Below are 15,893 nucleotides of genomic sequence, written 5' to 3'. Positions count from 1 at the left end.
AACATGCTGAATTAATTATAACAACCACCTGCCCCTTGCAGAACTATGGCTGCAGTAAGAGCTGTTATCAGACAAAATCCAGCATCAATCCGGTGACTGCAATGAAGCAGAAAAGAGTGCAGGAATGTAAAGCGGTAAGAATTGAGGGGAGTGGAAGGAGTTTGAAGGTCTCAGGAGCTGGACAGGGTTTCAGGGATAGACTGGGCGAATCCATGGAGGTATGTGAAACGGACAAGAGACAACTTCAGTCTATACGTGTCTCTGCACAATTACATCTGGCAATGAAACATGAAGTTAGAGATAAAGGCACCTAGAGAAAAGAATTTTTTGGCAACAAAACAACTGCAAAGTCCAGTGGAAGAAGCCAAGTTAGTTCCAATGTTGACTCTCAGTGAGACCAACGTGCAATGAAAGCCGTATCAGCCCAAGACCTGGCGTATAAACTTTTATTTGCCTAATTCCATGCAAGCCTTGTGGTTGGGTTTAATGCAGGTTATTTAGTGCTGATTAGTGGTGTGATTTATTCTGTCTCTGCACCTCACCCACTAGTCTGAAACTAAACGACTTCAGTCTGAGTAACCAGAATCCACTCTCCACCCTCCCGGAAAGCAGCAGCATGTTGACCTGCCTGCTGCTGACTGGCTTCCTCCAAAGGTTACTGAAAGTCATTGCACTGACACAGTAATGGTTGGGGAAGTAAAGCTGATAGCTGAGGCGTGTCGAGGCAGGAGCGGGGGAGGGAGAACAGATCATTAACGAACAGAGTGATTCAGAATTAACTCGTGTTCCACAGCAAAAACGATCTGACGCATTGTAATTTGTATTGTGCCTGTTCCAGTGCAGTCTAAATGTAATCTAAATTGCTAAATTGTAAATTGGTAAATTAATAAATTGGTTTATTACTGTCACATGTACTGAGGTACATGCCATCCATTTAGTGCATTGAGGTAATGCAAGGGAAAAGCAATAACAGAATGCAGAATATTGAGTTAAGGTTACAGAGAAAGTGCAGTACAGGCCAACAATAAGGTGCAAGGCCATGACAAGGTAGATTGTGAGGTCAAAAGTCCATCTTAACGTACAAGAGGTCCACTCAGTAGTGTTATAACAGCAGGATAGAAGCTGTCCTTGAGCCTGGTGGTACATGCTTTCAGGCTTTTGTATCTTCTGCCTGATGGGAGAGGAGAGAAGAGAGAATGTCCGGGGTGGGTGGGGTCTTTGTTTATGCTGGCTGCTTTACTGAGGCAGCGAGAAGTCCAGACAGAGTCTACAGAGGGGAGGCTGGTTTCCGTGATGATGTGCTGGGCTGTGTCCACAACTCTCTGCAGTTTCATGCAGTTCCAGGCAGAGGAGTTGCCATACCAAGTCATGACGCATCCGGATAGGATGCTTTCTATGGTGCATCTGTAAAAATTGGTGAGTGTCAATGGGGACATGCCAAATTTCTTTAGCCTCCTGAGGAAGTAGAGGCACTGGTGAGCTTTGTTGGCCATGGCACCTACATGGTTGGACCAGGACAGGCTATTGGTGATGTTTACTCTCAGGAATTTGAGGCCATCCCGACCTCAGCACAGTTGATGTAAACAGGAACATGTGCACTGTCCCCCTTTCTGAAGTCAATGGTCAGCTCTTTTGTATTGCTGACACTGAGGGAAAGGTTATTGTCATGACATCATGCCACTAGGCTCTCTACCTCCTTCCTGTGCTCCAACTCATCATTATTTGAGATACAGCCTACTACAGAGGTGTCATCTGCAAACTTGTAGATGGAGTTAGAGCAGAACCTGGCCACGCAATCATGAGTATATAGGGAGTGGAGTAGGGGGCTGAGGACGCAGCCTTGTGTGGCACCAATGTTGAGGATAATCGTGCTGGAGGTGTTGCTGCCTATCCTTACTGATTGGGGTCTGTTGGTCAGGGAGTCAAGGGTCCAGTTGCAAAGGGAGATGTTGAGTCCCAGGTCCGGGAGTTAGGAGATGAGCTTGCTTGGAACTATGGTATTGAAGGCGGAGCTGTAGTCAGTAAATAGTAGTCTGACATAGGTGTCTTTATTATTAAGATGTTCCAGAGATGAGTGTAGGACCGGGGAGATGGCGCCTGCCGTGGACCTGTTTTGGCAGTAGGCGAATTGCAGTGGGTTGATGTTGTCCGAGAGGCTGGAGTTGATGCGTGCCATGACCAGCAGCTCGAGGCATTTCATGATGGTGGATGTCAGAGCTACCAGGCGGTAGTCATTACCAGCTCCCATAGTATTCACAGCACAGAAACAGGCCACTCAACCCAGCAGCTTAGTGCCAGTATTTATGCTCTACACATTCCCTCCCAACCCTCTTAATCTGACCACTAACCTGATCACATGCACATCTGGCTTTACCTCCAATACATCTTTGCTCTTCATGCTTCTCTTGAGCTTCTGATTGCACTTATTGCTGTCCTAACTTTATGCTTCCTAGCTCTGGCCTCTGGTTAAATTGTTTACATAATCCTCCTCAATCAGTGATTGTTGTTATAGGGAAACAGTAAACCTGAGAAGGCTGACGGTGTGAGCTAGGACGGTCAGGCAGTGTGGAATCATCCCCTTGCTGTTGTTTAAGCAGTTGAGACTTGTCCTGAATCTGGAGATAATTTATGGGCGGTGCCGTTAGTACAGCTGCTGCTTCACAACCCCGGTGACCCAGGTTCAATCCTGACCTCTGCTGGTGTTTGCATGTTCTCCCTGTGGCCATGTGGGTTTTCCCCAGAGGCTCCAATATCCTCCCTCATTCCAAAGATGTGTGGGTTGGTAGATTATCTGGCCACTGTAAATTGACCGTGGTAGGTGTAGAATCTGGAGGGAGTTGATGGCAATGTGGAGAGAATTAAAAGGAATTAGTGGAGGTTTAATATAAGTGGGAGCTTGATGGTCGGTGCAGACTTGCTGGGCTGAGGAGCCTATTTCTATACTGTATGATCTATGACACAATGTAACTGAGGATCCATTGAATTGACTGAAGCCCTGGAATGTGACCTCAGGTGATAGATAAAGGCCCTGATGTTTCATTTCTCTCTGCCCTCATTCTCCCTTGTACCATGTCTTGTTATCTCCTTCCTCTGCCTCACCGTATAGCTCCACAGACATGCAACAGCACTTCACTCAAATGGCAGTTCACGATTTGCATCATGATGGAGAATAAATTTTTCAACCAAGGGCACCATGCATTTTCTACCCAGACACAATGGGAGATTTGTTTGCTGCCTCACTTCCCCTCTCACAGATTCAGCACTGTGTTAGTGACCCCCCAGCTGCTTCTGAAGGAAGGCATTTGGTCACAGCGTTCTCAGTTAGTGCTTGTTAGACAATGGACTTCACCCCTCCCCATCTCCATGACCTCTGCTGTCCTTACAATCTCCAGGACCTCTGCGTCCCTGTGTCCATCCTCAGTTTCCTTCCTCCCACCATCAACAGTTGTGCCTTGGCTGCCTTAATCACAAGCCCCCAGCAATTTTCCTCTTCTCTGACACTGTCAACTTTTGCCCAATTCTGCTACCGGGAAGTGCCCTGGAATGTTTTTTCTCGACACGGCATAAATGTAAGTTCTTGCTGACACTCACTATCGAGGCTGATGCAGGGTGATCCTAAACACGGAACATCAGCAAATACCAAAACGTTAAACTTTATACTAATGTCATCAGAGAAGATTTGTGGATTTGCAGATCCAGTATCACTGGGTGGATCTGAATAATGCGGAGATTGACTTCCATAACATAGCCCTCATGGAGTCATACAGCACTGAAACAGGCCCTGCAGCCCATCTATCTATGCTGACCCCATCTACACTGATCCCATTACAAGTACTTGATGCATAGCCTTCTCTATGTCTGTGATACAAGTGCTGGTCTACATGAGCACCTGGCTCCATTACTCACAGATTCCAACCACCCTCTAGTGAAAAATTCCTCCTCAGATCTGCTCTAAACCTTCTACCCTCACACTAAAACTACACCCTCTAGCTTCAGACACCTTTACCCTAAACCTTTGTCCTCGGGTTTTAAGACTGTCTTGGAGAGAGTCAGCGTTGACTGAACCATCTGTCCACATGTTTCCAGCAGACAACAGCCACCTCAGGGCTGAGATTAGCCTACAGTGGCAGATATAAAGCACAATGCGGTGGGTTATGAAGAGCAATTTGGATGTGGAGGATAGTTTGCTGCCAACTTGAACGGCTCTCAGGCTCGCTGTAAACCTGGGCACTTGTGACCACAATCAGCCAGTGTCTGAGCTATTTCTTCATTTCCTGCTCTTGTCCCCTCGCTGTGGTCCACCTCCATCAGGGAGTATGAATCTGAACCACACAGAGCAACCTAAGGAGCAACTTCCACCGTGCCTGGCTCTGACGTCCAGACAAGTAGATTGGCGTGTGTGTGTGTGTGTGTGTGTAGCAGTATGGAACAGGAGCCCACGTACTCCAAACACAAACCTACACACATAGACCCATTAATGCACTCCACAGCTCTTTCTGGAGAGCTGCTCACAGTAACCAGCAGTGACTAACCCGGGTGTTGAAGCTAATTGCAACTTTCCCTCTGAATCTCAGACTGAGATCCACCCTGAAATTAGACAATGATTTGTTTTCCTCCACCGTGGTGAGGCTTTTAATAAACAACGCCGTCTGTGGCATTGGTGGGTCATTCCTCAACCTGCCGAGCGTTGCCCTGTGATGGTTCGGGTGCGGGGGCTGTAAGGTGAAGCGAGCGCGGCTGGGAGATGCAGGACGCGCGGAGCTGTGCTGAGTGCAGCGAGGGCTCCGCGGCTGCAGCCTCCCCTCCCGTCCCGCCCCCGTCCCCATCCCCTCCCTCCCCCGGGGGTTGCATCAGCCGGCGGCCGGGTTACTGCCGGTCAGCGACACCTTCATACTGCCGAGAGCTCCTGATGGCGGCGCGGCCAATCAGAGGGAGGCAGGACCGTTGTCTGATGCGGCTCAGCCAATCGGAGCGAACTGGCGCAACCCGACAGGAAATTATTCCTTTCTGCCCCGAGTGGGGGTGGTCAGGTGCTGCTGGGGTGATGGATGGTCTGATGTGGCTAGGTAACTGCTGATGTCCGGTGGACTACAGACTACTGAATCTGAAAGCATGACAGCTCTCACTTCTGGTAATCAGGAACCATTGCAATTTCCCCTCGAGTGTGAGATCTTTGCATTTTCCAAGGCTGCACGTATCACCATTGCACGAATCACACGTACTCAGTTTCTGCTGCTTCAACAGATTTTGTCACATGCTTCTTCCTTTTCTTTAACTACAGCTGTGTGTTTATGTATGGACACACACCCCGGTGTATTTCAACATTCCTCCCCAATCGAAATGCTTCCCCGACCACCAGTATATGTAAACACATTCCTCCAAACCCTTGTTTATATCGACACTGTCCTGACCCCCGAGTATATTTCGACACACTTCCTCGATTCAGGGAGCCAAAAAACTCCCAGACGACAAATAGCCCCAGACATCTAAAGGATACAGATAGTGAAACGTCCCAGACAGTGAATAGCCCTGAGATCTGGGCACAAGTGCACAGAGGAGCAAACAGTCGGGTGGCCGTTCACAGGTCCAGGCAGCAGGCTGTCAAGGTTCCATTCGTACCCAAGTGTCCCAGGAGAGGGAGGACATGGTGCCGGCTGGCTTGCTGGAGGCTCTCTATGACCAGTGGGCAGTGCAGGGGCTGGAATGCACCAGGCACAAGGAGGATAATATTTTAAGTTCAGTGTAGCGGTTAGCGTGACACTATTACAGCGCCAGCGACCCGGGTTCAATTCCGGCCACTGTCTGTAAGGAGTTTGTACATTCTCCCCGTGTCTGCATGGGTTTCCTCTGGGTGCTCCGGTTTCCTCCCACATTCCAAAGACGTACGCGTTAGGAAGCTGTTGGCATGCTATGTTGGCGCCGGAAGCGTGGCGACACTTGCGGGCTGCCCCCAGAACACTCTACGCAAAAGACGCCTTTCACTGTGTGTTTCGATGTACGTGTGACCAATAAGGAAATCTAATGTTATAATAAACTTAATGTAAAACAAATTAAACAAGCGCAGAATGGGGCCTGGAGATAAAGGCCGGGGAAAAAGGCCCCAGAAACCGTAAGGTCCCAGACACCAGAAGCTCCAGAATCAGGAGGCCCCAGACAAAGTTTCAGAAAATGGAGCGTTCCGTTCTGCTTGTGGTTTCAGACAGAGGATAGGATCCACTTAGACAGTGAATGGTTCCTGTAATATTCATCATCGATATCAAAGTTCTGGGACAGGCACATTAAAGTCTGACAATCACTACTTACAGGCTGTCCCCAGGTTACGAACGCCTGACTTATGGACACCCCTACATATGAACAAGCTCCAATAATATTATTAAATTCCAAAGTCTGATGTACATACACACGGTCGTTGCTATGAATGGCAGAACTAGTTTCCTCTCTCTCTCTCTCTCCACTTGTAGTAATTGTTCTTTCCTATCAGTCTTACGTGCTTTTGATGTTATTCATTACCATACTCTGGAGGTATGGTTACCATAGCGAGTAATTTTTGTTGTATTTTCCGACTTAAAGACAAAATTGACTAATGAACGTCTGCAAAAATGAAATCTGTTTGTTACCCAAAGACAGTCTGTATTTCACATATTATCTATATACGGATATGCAGGTTAACTCAACCAAGTCTATGTGTGTTGCTCCAGACTCCAGTATCTTCAGACTTTTGTGTCTACGTGTTCTGTCCGGGGTGCACAAAGTGGCTGTACTGAGGAGTTGCTGAGGATCCTCCAATGCCAGTATCAATTAGAAGATCTCAAAGAATAAGAAAACCTGTTGAAAGACCGAACTTTAAGAGCCAGAAAGTAATTCTAAATACACAGTGAGTTTGTATGTGTAACTAGCTGGGAATAATATTGTTTTATGTGGAAAAGGTAAGGTCTGTGTGGTGTGTGAGGGCAGTTCTTTCAAGCCCTGGTGTCATCTGGTGCACATCTTAAACACCCCTCACCTTCCTGCCGTGTGCCAACACTAGACATCACTTGTGGTGTGCGACAATGATTTCAGTGATTCACACTGCAGTCTCATCTGTTGTGGTGGGTGAGGGTAATCGTCCACTGGCTTGGAGTTGCCCAGCATCATCGGTCACTTTCTCGGACAGTGTTTTTCTCATCCTGTTCCCATTGGAGGAAGTGCATCAGAAGCTTCATCACTGTCTTTGAGTGAATTTTCTTGATGATCCGTAATTTCGTCTTCCTCATCTTTACAAAGCTGTTCCTGAAGTTTTTGATCCTTCCCTTTAGTTTTCTCGTCCACGTTTTGATCATTAAAGTTGTCCAGATGTTTGCTTTTGGTGGTCCGAGCTCGCTGTGCTGCATGTGTGCTGAGATCTGGTGGACTGCTCCAGCTGTAAGTTACTGCCCTACTTCCTTCTCCATTAACCAAACATCCTCCCCAGCGTGTACTTACACATTCTTGAGCTACTGTATCTATACTTGCTCCTTCAGCTGATTTTTATATTTTTTCTTCTATTAATATCCTTTTAAAATGTCCAAAGTTTGAGGGGTTTCCTGAGTTCCCACCCTCCCTCACTGCTAGTGCCGTCCAGTTGTTCGAATTTGCCTTCCAGAGCTTGAGTCAACCTATGAACAGGAAGCCTGGCTCTGGTTACATCTGTCTCCTTTGTGTGTGAATGAATTCTGATTACTACTAAAGGCAATAGCAATGTGTCCGCCTTTGACCTCAGTACCACGAGTTTTTTCAATGGTGCAACATCTTCTCTTTCAAAGTGCCTTAGTATTTCAGAGCATGGCCAGAGACTGGTATCCTGATGGCCACCTCTGTGACCTGTCTGGTGTGGCCTTGTTGTTAATCACTCGTTCTCAAGTAAGACCATGACATCCGTAGTGTCGCAATGTGCACGGAGGTGGCTGATTAGACCAATCTGGGTTCGAAAGTTCCTTTCACACCGGTGACATGTAGGGGCTCTGTAGCATCAGTGGTTCTTGATTTTCGAGCTTCTCTTTTCCCCGTTTGCTTCCTCCTTTCTAGCTTTTGATGTGGGTGCAGCAAACAGGACAATCCAGTGCTTGTACTGCAGATTCTCCAATCCAGTTTTCTCCATCCGGCTGAATTGCTCCCCTCCTTCGGACTTTGCTGATTCTGTTTGCATCGCACTTTGGTGCTCTTTTTAGTTGTTCTGCAGTCTCAAAGAGTATATTCTGATGGCCATCACCTAGACAGTTCTTTTGCTAAATAAATTATTTGGTGCATTCTTCAGTTCTGTGAATCTCTCCCCTGTGTTCAAATTTCATACAAATAATGGACAGGGTCACTCCATTCCTATCCTGATCCTCACTCCTCTGAGCTTTTGTCAGACGAAACCTTCAGGTTTTGGATTCCATTCTTTGCAAATGATCTTCTAACTGAACCTTCAGGACATTTAGCCAGTCCTTGCCCAACAGATTTTTTTGTATGGCTTGCATTACATAAAAAAGTAATTGTACCTCCTAACATTCAATATTGTCTTGGATGTGTAATGCAAGTCTGCAAAGGGTGTGCCTGAACACTGTTGTATTTGATAGAGCTTTCCATTGATCTTAAACGTTACTTTAAGTCCACAATGATATATCTGCTGTGTGTGTGTGTGTGTGTGTGTGTGTGTGTGTGTGTGTGTGTGTGTGTGTGTGTGTGTGTGTGTGTGTGTGTGTGTGTGTGTGTGTGTGTGTGTGTGTGTGTACGCATCCGGAGCAACCATGGATCATTGTCCACGTCCAGAGCAACAATAGGTCTTTGTCCATTTAAAGAGGCAAGAGAGGAGATTGCTGGGGCCTTGATGAAGATCTTTGTGTCCTCACTAGCAACAGGTGAGGTCCTGGAGGACTGGAGAGTAGCCAACGTTGTTCCTTTGTTCAAGAAAAGAAATAGGGATAATCATGGAAATTATAGGCCGGTGAGTCTCACATCAGTGGTAGGGAAGATATTGGAGAAGATTCTTAGGGATAGGATAAAATGTGCATCTGGAAAACATGGCCTAATTAGGAACAGTCAGCATGGTTTTGTGAAGGGTAGGTCACGTCTTACAAACTTGACTGAGTTTTTTGAGGAGGTGACGAAAGTGATTGATGGGGGTAGAGTGGTGGGTGTTGTCTACATGGGTTTTAGTAAAGCATTTAACAAGGTCCCTCATGGTAGGCTGATCCAGAAGATTAAGATGCATGGGATCCATGGTGACTTGGTAGTTTGGATTCAGAAGTGGCTTGCCCATAGAAGACAGAGGTCAAAGAATACAGCAGAATATAGATCAGTTACAGATATGGGTGGAGAAATGGCAGATGGAGTTTAATCCGAGCAACTGTGAACTGTTGCAGTTTGAGAGGTCAAGTATAAGGGAAAAGTATGCAGTTGTTGGTAGGACCCTTAACAGCATTGATGTACAGAGGGATCTTGGGGTCCAAGTCCACAGCTCACTGAAGATGGCCACACAAGTAGAAAGGGTGGTAAAGAAGGCTTGTGGCATGCTTGCCTTCATCGATCGGGGCATTGAGTATAAGAGTAAGGAAGTCATGTTGCAGCTGTATAAAACGCTGGTTAGGCTGCACTTGGAGTTCTGCAAATTGCACACTGAGTATGCAGTTCTGGTTGCCCCATTACAGGAAGAATGTGGAGGATTTGGAAAGGATGCAGAAGAGGTTCACCAAGATGTGGCCTGAATTACAGGATATGAGCCTTAAGGACAGTTGGATAAACTCGGGTCATTTTCTCTGAAGTGTTGGAAGATGAGGGGAGACCCAGCAGAAGTTTATAAAATTATGAGAGGCATAGATAGGGCAGACAGTCAGAATCCTTTTCACAGGGTAGAAGTGTCAAGTACTGGAGGACATGCATTTCAGGTGAGGGGGTAAGGTGTAAAGGGGATGTGCAGGGCAAGTATTTTTACACAGAGAGTGGTGGGTGCCTGGAATGGGCTGCCAGGGGTGTTGGTGGAGGCAGAAACAGTTTAGGAGGCTGTTATTTGAACATACAGGGAATAGAAGGATAATAATCATGTGCAAGCAGAAGAGAATTAGTTTAATTCAGCATTGTGTCCAGCACAGACATTGTGGGCTGAAGGGCCTGTTCCTGTGCTGTACTGTTCTGCTGCAGGTGAGGATGTCCAGTGAGAACTGAAGCAGGATGAAGCCATTTGGTCCCTTGCACCTGTTCTGTCATTGATAAGATCATGTTTGAACTTATCAAACAGCAGCCTCAGCTTGCCTGACTCCCTTAATAAGCAAAAACCCACAGATCTCTCAGTGACTGTGTGTCACCGCCCTCTTGGAGAGAGAATTGTAAAGATTTACTGTCCTTTGGTGAAGGAAATTCTTTTCACCTGTGACCCTTGGTTCACTCTAACCAAGAAGACAGAGATCTCTCCACACCCTAACACAATGAAATACTAGAACAAGCTGAACATTATCTTGCTTGGTTCACCAGTACAGGTAACAACTCTGCAACAAGTGCCGGGCATTGCACACCCAGGACTGGAGCTCAGGCCAAGGTGGATCTCCATGATGGTAGTGCAGATAGGGTCATACAGCACGGAGACAGGTTCTTCAGCCCATCAGGTTCATACTGACTATCAAGCACCCACTTGCACTAATCGCATTTTATCCTCCCCCCAGATTCTACCACTCACAGCAGCCAATTAACCTACCAAGACACATATCTTTGGGATGTGGGAGGAATCTGGAGCACCTGGAAGAAACCTACACAGTCACAGGGAGAACGTGCAAACTCCACACAGACTGCATCGGAGGTCGGGATTGAACCTGGGTCTCTGGAGCTGTGGAGCAGCAGCCCTATTATTTATGTCATTGTGCTGCCCAGGTAACGGAGGTAGTGGATTCCAGCACAGTTAGTACTGAACTCCAAGTTCCAGAGAAGATAAGAGGAGATGACAGCTTTATAAGATTTGCTTAGAAATGCAACTTATTACTGCAAACAAAAAATTTTACTTTAGTGAGAATTGGTCTCACAATGTTTGACTTTTTAGCCATTCAGCACCCATATTAAATTGGTAAATTGGTCGATTATTGTCACATGTGAAAAACAGTGAAAAACATTGTTTTGCATGCCATCCATACAGATCACTTCATCACATCAGTACATTGAGGTAGTACAAGGGAAAACAATAACAGAATGCAGAGTAACGTGTTACAGCTACAGAGAAAGTGCAGTGCAGGCAGGCAATCAGGTGCAAGGCCATAACAAGGTAGATTGTGAAATCAAGAGTCCATCTTGTCATACTAGGGACCACTCAGTAGTCTAATAACAATGGGATAGAAACTGTCCTTGAGCCTGGTGGTACGTGCTTTCAGGCTTTTGTATCCTCTGCCCGATGGGAGGGGGGAGAAGAGAGAAAGTCTGGGATGAGTGAGATCTTTGATTATGTTGGCTGCTTTACTGAGGCAGCGAGAGTGTAGATGGAGTCCATAGAGGGGAGGCTGGTTTCCGTGATGTGCAGAGCTGTGTCCACAACTCTCTTCAGTTTCTTGCAGTCATGGGCAGAGCAGTTGCCATAACAAGCCATGATGCATCCGGATAGGATGCTTTCTATGGAGCATCGATAAAAACTAGTGAGGTTCAAAGGGGACATGCCAAATTTCTTTAGCTTCCTGAGGAAGTAGAGGCACTGGTGAGACTTCTTGACCGTGTCGCCTATGTGGTTGGACCAGGACAGGCTACTGGCGATGTTCACTCCTAGGAACTTGAAGCTTTCAACCCACTCGACCTCAGCACCATTGATGTAAACAGGAGTGTGTGCACTGCCCCCTTGCTGAAGTCAATGACCAGCTCTTTTGTTTCGCTGACATTGAGGGAAAGGTTGTTGTCATGACACCATGTCACCAAGCTCTCTATCTCCTTCCTGTACTCCGACTCATCGTTATTTGAGATACGGCCCACTACAGAAGTATCATCTGCAAACTTGTAGATGGAGTTAGAGCAGAATCTTGCCATGCAGTCATGAGTCATGAGTATATAGGGAGTAGAGTAGAGGGCTGAGGACGCAGCCTTGTGGGGCACCAGTGTTGAGAATGATCATGCTGGAGGTATTGCTGCCTATCCTCACTGATTGTGGTCTGTTGGTCAGGAAGTCAAGGATCCAGTTGCAGAGGGAGGTGTTGAGTCCCAGGTCTCGGAGTTTGGAAATGAGGTTGCTTGGAATTATAGTATTGAAGGCAGAGCTGTAGTCAATAAACAATAGCCTAACATAGGTGTCTTTACTGTTCAGATGCTCCAGTGATGAGTGTAGGACCACGGAGATGGTGTCCACCGGAAACCTGTTTTGACAGGAGGTGAATTGCAGTGGGTCGAGGTTGTCTGGGAGGCTGGAGTTGATGTGTGCCATGACCGGCCTCTCGAATCACTTCATGGCGGTGGATGTCAGCGCCACCGGGCAATAGTCACTAAGGCAAATTTCCTTATTTTTTTTAGGTACCGGCATGGATGATAATGTCATAGCAGTTAAAACTCAGGTGACTGACACATGGGCAAATTTTTTGAATTTTTAAGGTAATATACAAATTAAAAACTATCCCCTATTATCACTCTACGCCCCCAACTCCTCAAAAAATGTCCTTCTGTTCACTTGCTGTCTGTCATCCACGTGATCCCCCACTGTTAGTGGGGAGAACCGGCCATCAGCTAACCTCAATGGTGCCAAAGCCCCACTTAGTGGACACTTGCATCAACAATCAATTCCTGGCCCTCAAAACCAAACTGTGGGAAACAGCTCCCCCATGTGGAAACATCTGTCATTTCTGAGTCTCTGAGCAGCTCGATTTCCAGGGTTGAGATCATCCTAACTCATGGGATCCTACTGCCAATGGGGCCATTCCTCCTCATTGTTCTTCCCTGATTTTTATTTCAGGTGCTGACCCATTCGTGGAGCAAATGTGACGGAGGTTGAGGACGTAAAATTATGATGTAAAATTAGAGCAAGAGCAAGAAGTACAGCAGGAAGATCAATGGACCTTGAAGCAGATTGCTAGTTTTTATCCATTTCTAACATACTTAGCAAGTAAGAACTTGCATTTTATTAGTTTATCTCATGACTCCAGGATATCCTAAAGTGCTTGACACTCAATTAAATAAACCTGAAGAGTATAACACATAGTAACAAACACTCCACAATCAGCAGGGGTATAACAGGCAGCCTGCTGTTAGTGACAAAGATTGAAGGAATGGCCCAGGCACTGCAAGATCTTTTTTTATATATATTCATTCAAGGGATGTGGGCTTCACAGGCTGAGCCAGCATTTAATCCCCTGTCCCTAGTTGCTCTTGAAGAGGTGGCGGTGAGCTGCCTTCTTGATCCACCCTTGAGGTGTGGGTGTACCCACACTGTTGTTAGGGAGGGGGTTCCAGGATTTTGACCCAGCGACCGTGAAGGAATGGCCACAAATTTCCAAGTCAGGATGGCGTGTGGCTTGGAGGGCAACTTCCAGGGGGTGATGTTCCCCGTGCTTTTACTGCCCTTGTCCTTCTAGCTGGTAGAGGTGGTGGGTTTGGAAGGTGCCGTCTCAGAAGTCTTGGTGAGTTGCTGCAGTGCATCCTGTAGGTGGTACAAACCATGCTCTGGGGGTGGAGTGAGTGAATGGTGGTGGATGGGGTGCCTATCAAACAGGCTGCTGTGTCCTGCATGGTGTCAAGCTCCCTGAGTGTTGTTGAAGCTGACCTCACCCAGGCAAGTGGGGAGTGTTCCATCACACATCTGACTTTAGTTTTGTAGATGGTGGACAGGCTTTGGGGTGTGAGGAGAGTTACTTGCTGCAAGGTTCCTAGCCTCTGACCTGCTCTTCTCTGGAACAATCTCATGCAGTCTTCCTGAGGGAACAGGAGACAAAAATCAAGGGACAGGAGAAGAGCTGCTGGTGCATTAGGGCATCATATGTTGGTGTACGTTATTCACTATGTGACAACTCCCATGTACACAACACATGTTCCCATCTCCACCCACCCAAAGCCAAGCAGTCTCCTGGAACAGGTTACAGAAAAGACAGAAGAGGTAAATAAAGACTAATTTGGTCAAATGGTTTTCCAGTGTCCCTCACATGCATTTGATTCTTTCTAAGGAGCTGCAAACAGTTAGGATCCTCTGAGGGAAACCTTGAAGACTTACAGAAGGATCAGTCATTGGAAAAATAGGAAGTTGTGCTTTCAAATAAATAAGAGGAGCAAAAGCAGTGACTCTGGGAAGGTGCATCATGACATTTGCACATTGAGTCATAAAGTCATATAGCACAGGAACAGACCCTTCATCCCATTGAGTCCATGCTGACAATCAAATATCCATTGACACTAATCCTACATTAATCCCATTTTTTATTCACCCCACAATCTCAGCAACTCCCCCCAGATTCTACCAATCATCTACACACCAGGGGCAACTTACAGCAGCCAATTAACCTACCAACTCACAAATCTTTGGGATGTGGAGGAAGCCCACGCAGTCACAGGGAGAATGTGCAAACTCTACACAGACAGCACCGGAAGTCAGGATTGAACCCAGGTCATTGGAGCTGTGAGGCAGCAGATCTGCCAGTTGTCTTATGGTGACTTGAGACATTATCACTGTTGTTATCTATAGATGCTTCCTGACCTGCTGAACATTTCCAGCATTTTCTGATTTTACCTCATACTTCCTGCAGCTGCAGTACTTTAACTTGAATGGACCTTGGTGCCTTCTTGTCAGATGCACCTCAACTTATATAATAAAGCCTTGATCCAACCTCCATCCCATTCCGTTTCCTGAGCCCCAAATGTCCTAATATAAAATTCCAGGATTTCCATGAACTCATTCACCTCCACTGAGGAAATTTCAGGAGTGATTTAATCTCTTAGTGTCCTTATAATTTAAAAATTTACTTCAAGTTAATTCTTGAAACCAGAACAGAAGACAATACTAATTTAGGCTTTACCAAGTGCAGATCGCAGAGCTTGAGTTTATATAGTGCCTGTCAACGTTTCAAGACTTTGCAAAGAGCTTCATACCCATTGAATTTATTTTATGAGGTCCAGCAGCTCTTGCAATCTAGGCAAACACATCCAGCATTTTATACAGGGCTGGGTCCCGATAATCAGTGAATGAACAACAATGTGTCTTTATGGAGGAGCGCTAATGTAGAAAAAGGCGTGATTGAAACAAAGGCGGGAACACTAGGAGGAGTAACCAACAGATTGTTGAAAGAGGTGAGATTTAAGTGAGTAAAACAAAGTTACGGAGGGAGTTCCAAAACTTGGCTGAAGGTGCAGTCACTGATAGTGGGCAAAGAAAACCGGGGTCAGTGGAGGAGGGACCATGTTAGGAAGGATGTGGAGGCTTTGGAGAGGGCGCAGAAGAGGTTCACCAGGATGCTGCCTGGATTAGAGGGCACGAGCTATAAGGGGATGTTGGACAAACTTGGGTTGTTTTCTCTGGAGCGACAGAGGCTGAGGGGCAACCTGATAGAGGTTTATAAGATTATGAGAGGCATAGATAGAGTCAACAGTGGGTATCTTTTTCCCAAGGTCAAAATGTCTACTACTTGAGGTGAAAGGGGTAAGTTCAAAGGGGATGTGCAGGGCAAGTTTTTTTACACAGAGAGTGGTGGGTGTCTGGAATATGCTGCCAGGGGTGGGGTTGGAAGCAGATACAACAGAGGCATTCGAGAGGCTCTTAGACAGGCACATGGATGTGCAGAGAATGGAGGGATTTGCTCACCTGGCCTTGTCCTTCTTCTCCATCAGCCAGCTGCTGCCTCTCTGCCTCGGATTAGTTTAGTTAGGCATTTAATTACTAGTTTAATTAGTTCAGCACAACATCATGGGCCGAAGGGCCTGTTTTTGTGCTGTACTGTTCTATGTTGACAAAGTTATGG

The 15,893-nt window shown here is 46.5% G+C and overlaps 1 long non-coding RNA gene across 3 annotated transcripts; it reads left to right on the top strand.

Annotated features, from left to right (window-relative positions):
- Positions 1-13: 13 nt before the first annotated feature.
- Positions 14-14,026, top strand: LOC127584695 (uncharacterized). 3 transcript variants are annotated; one of them, XR_007958420.1, is made up of 5 exons: positions 5,028-5,131; positions 6,699-6,874; positions 10,656-10,860; positions 12,469-12,546; positions 12,905-14,026. It is a non-coding gene; the product is annotated as an uncharacterized LOC127584695 (long non-coding RNA). The 3 variants fall into 3 exon arrangements; XR_007958421.1 differs by lacking the exons at positions 5,028-5,131; positions 6,699-6,874 and adding an exon at positions 14-134 and having other exon boundaries at positions 12,469-12,509; XR_007958419.1 differs by lacking the exons at positions 5,028-5,131; positions 6,699-6,874 and adding an exon at positions 14-134.
- Positions 14,027-15,893: the final 1,867 nt, after the last annotated feature.

Source organism: Pristis pectinata, chromosome 30, assembly GCF_009764475.1.
Source record: "Pristis pectinata isolate sPriPec2 chromosome 30, sPriPec2.1.pri, whole genome shotgun sequence".
Taxonomy (NCBI): domain Eukaryota; kingdom Metazoa; phylum Chordata; class Chondrichthyes; order Rhinopristiformes; family Pristidae; genus Pristis; species Pristis pectinata.
This window is presented reverse-complemented; position numbering and strand designations above follow the sequence as displayed.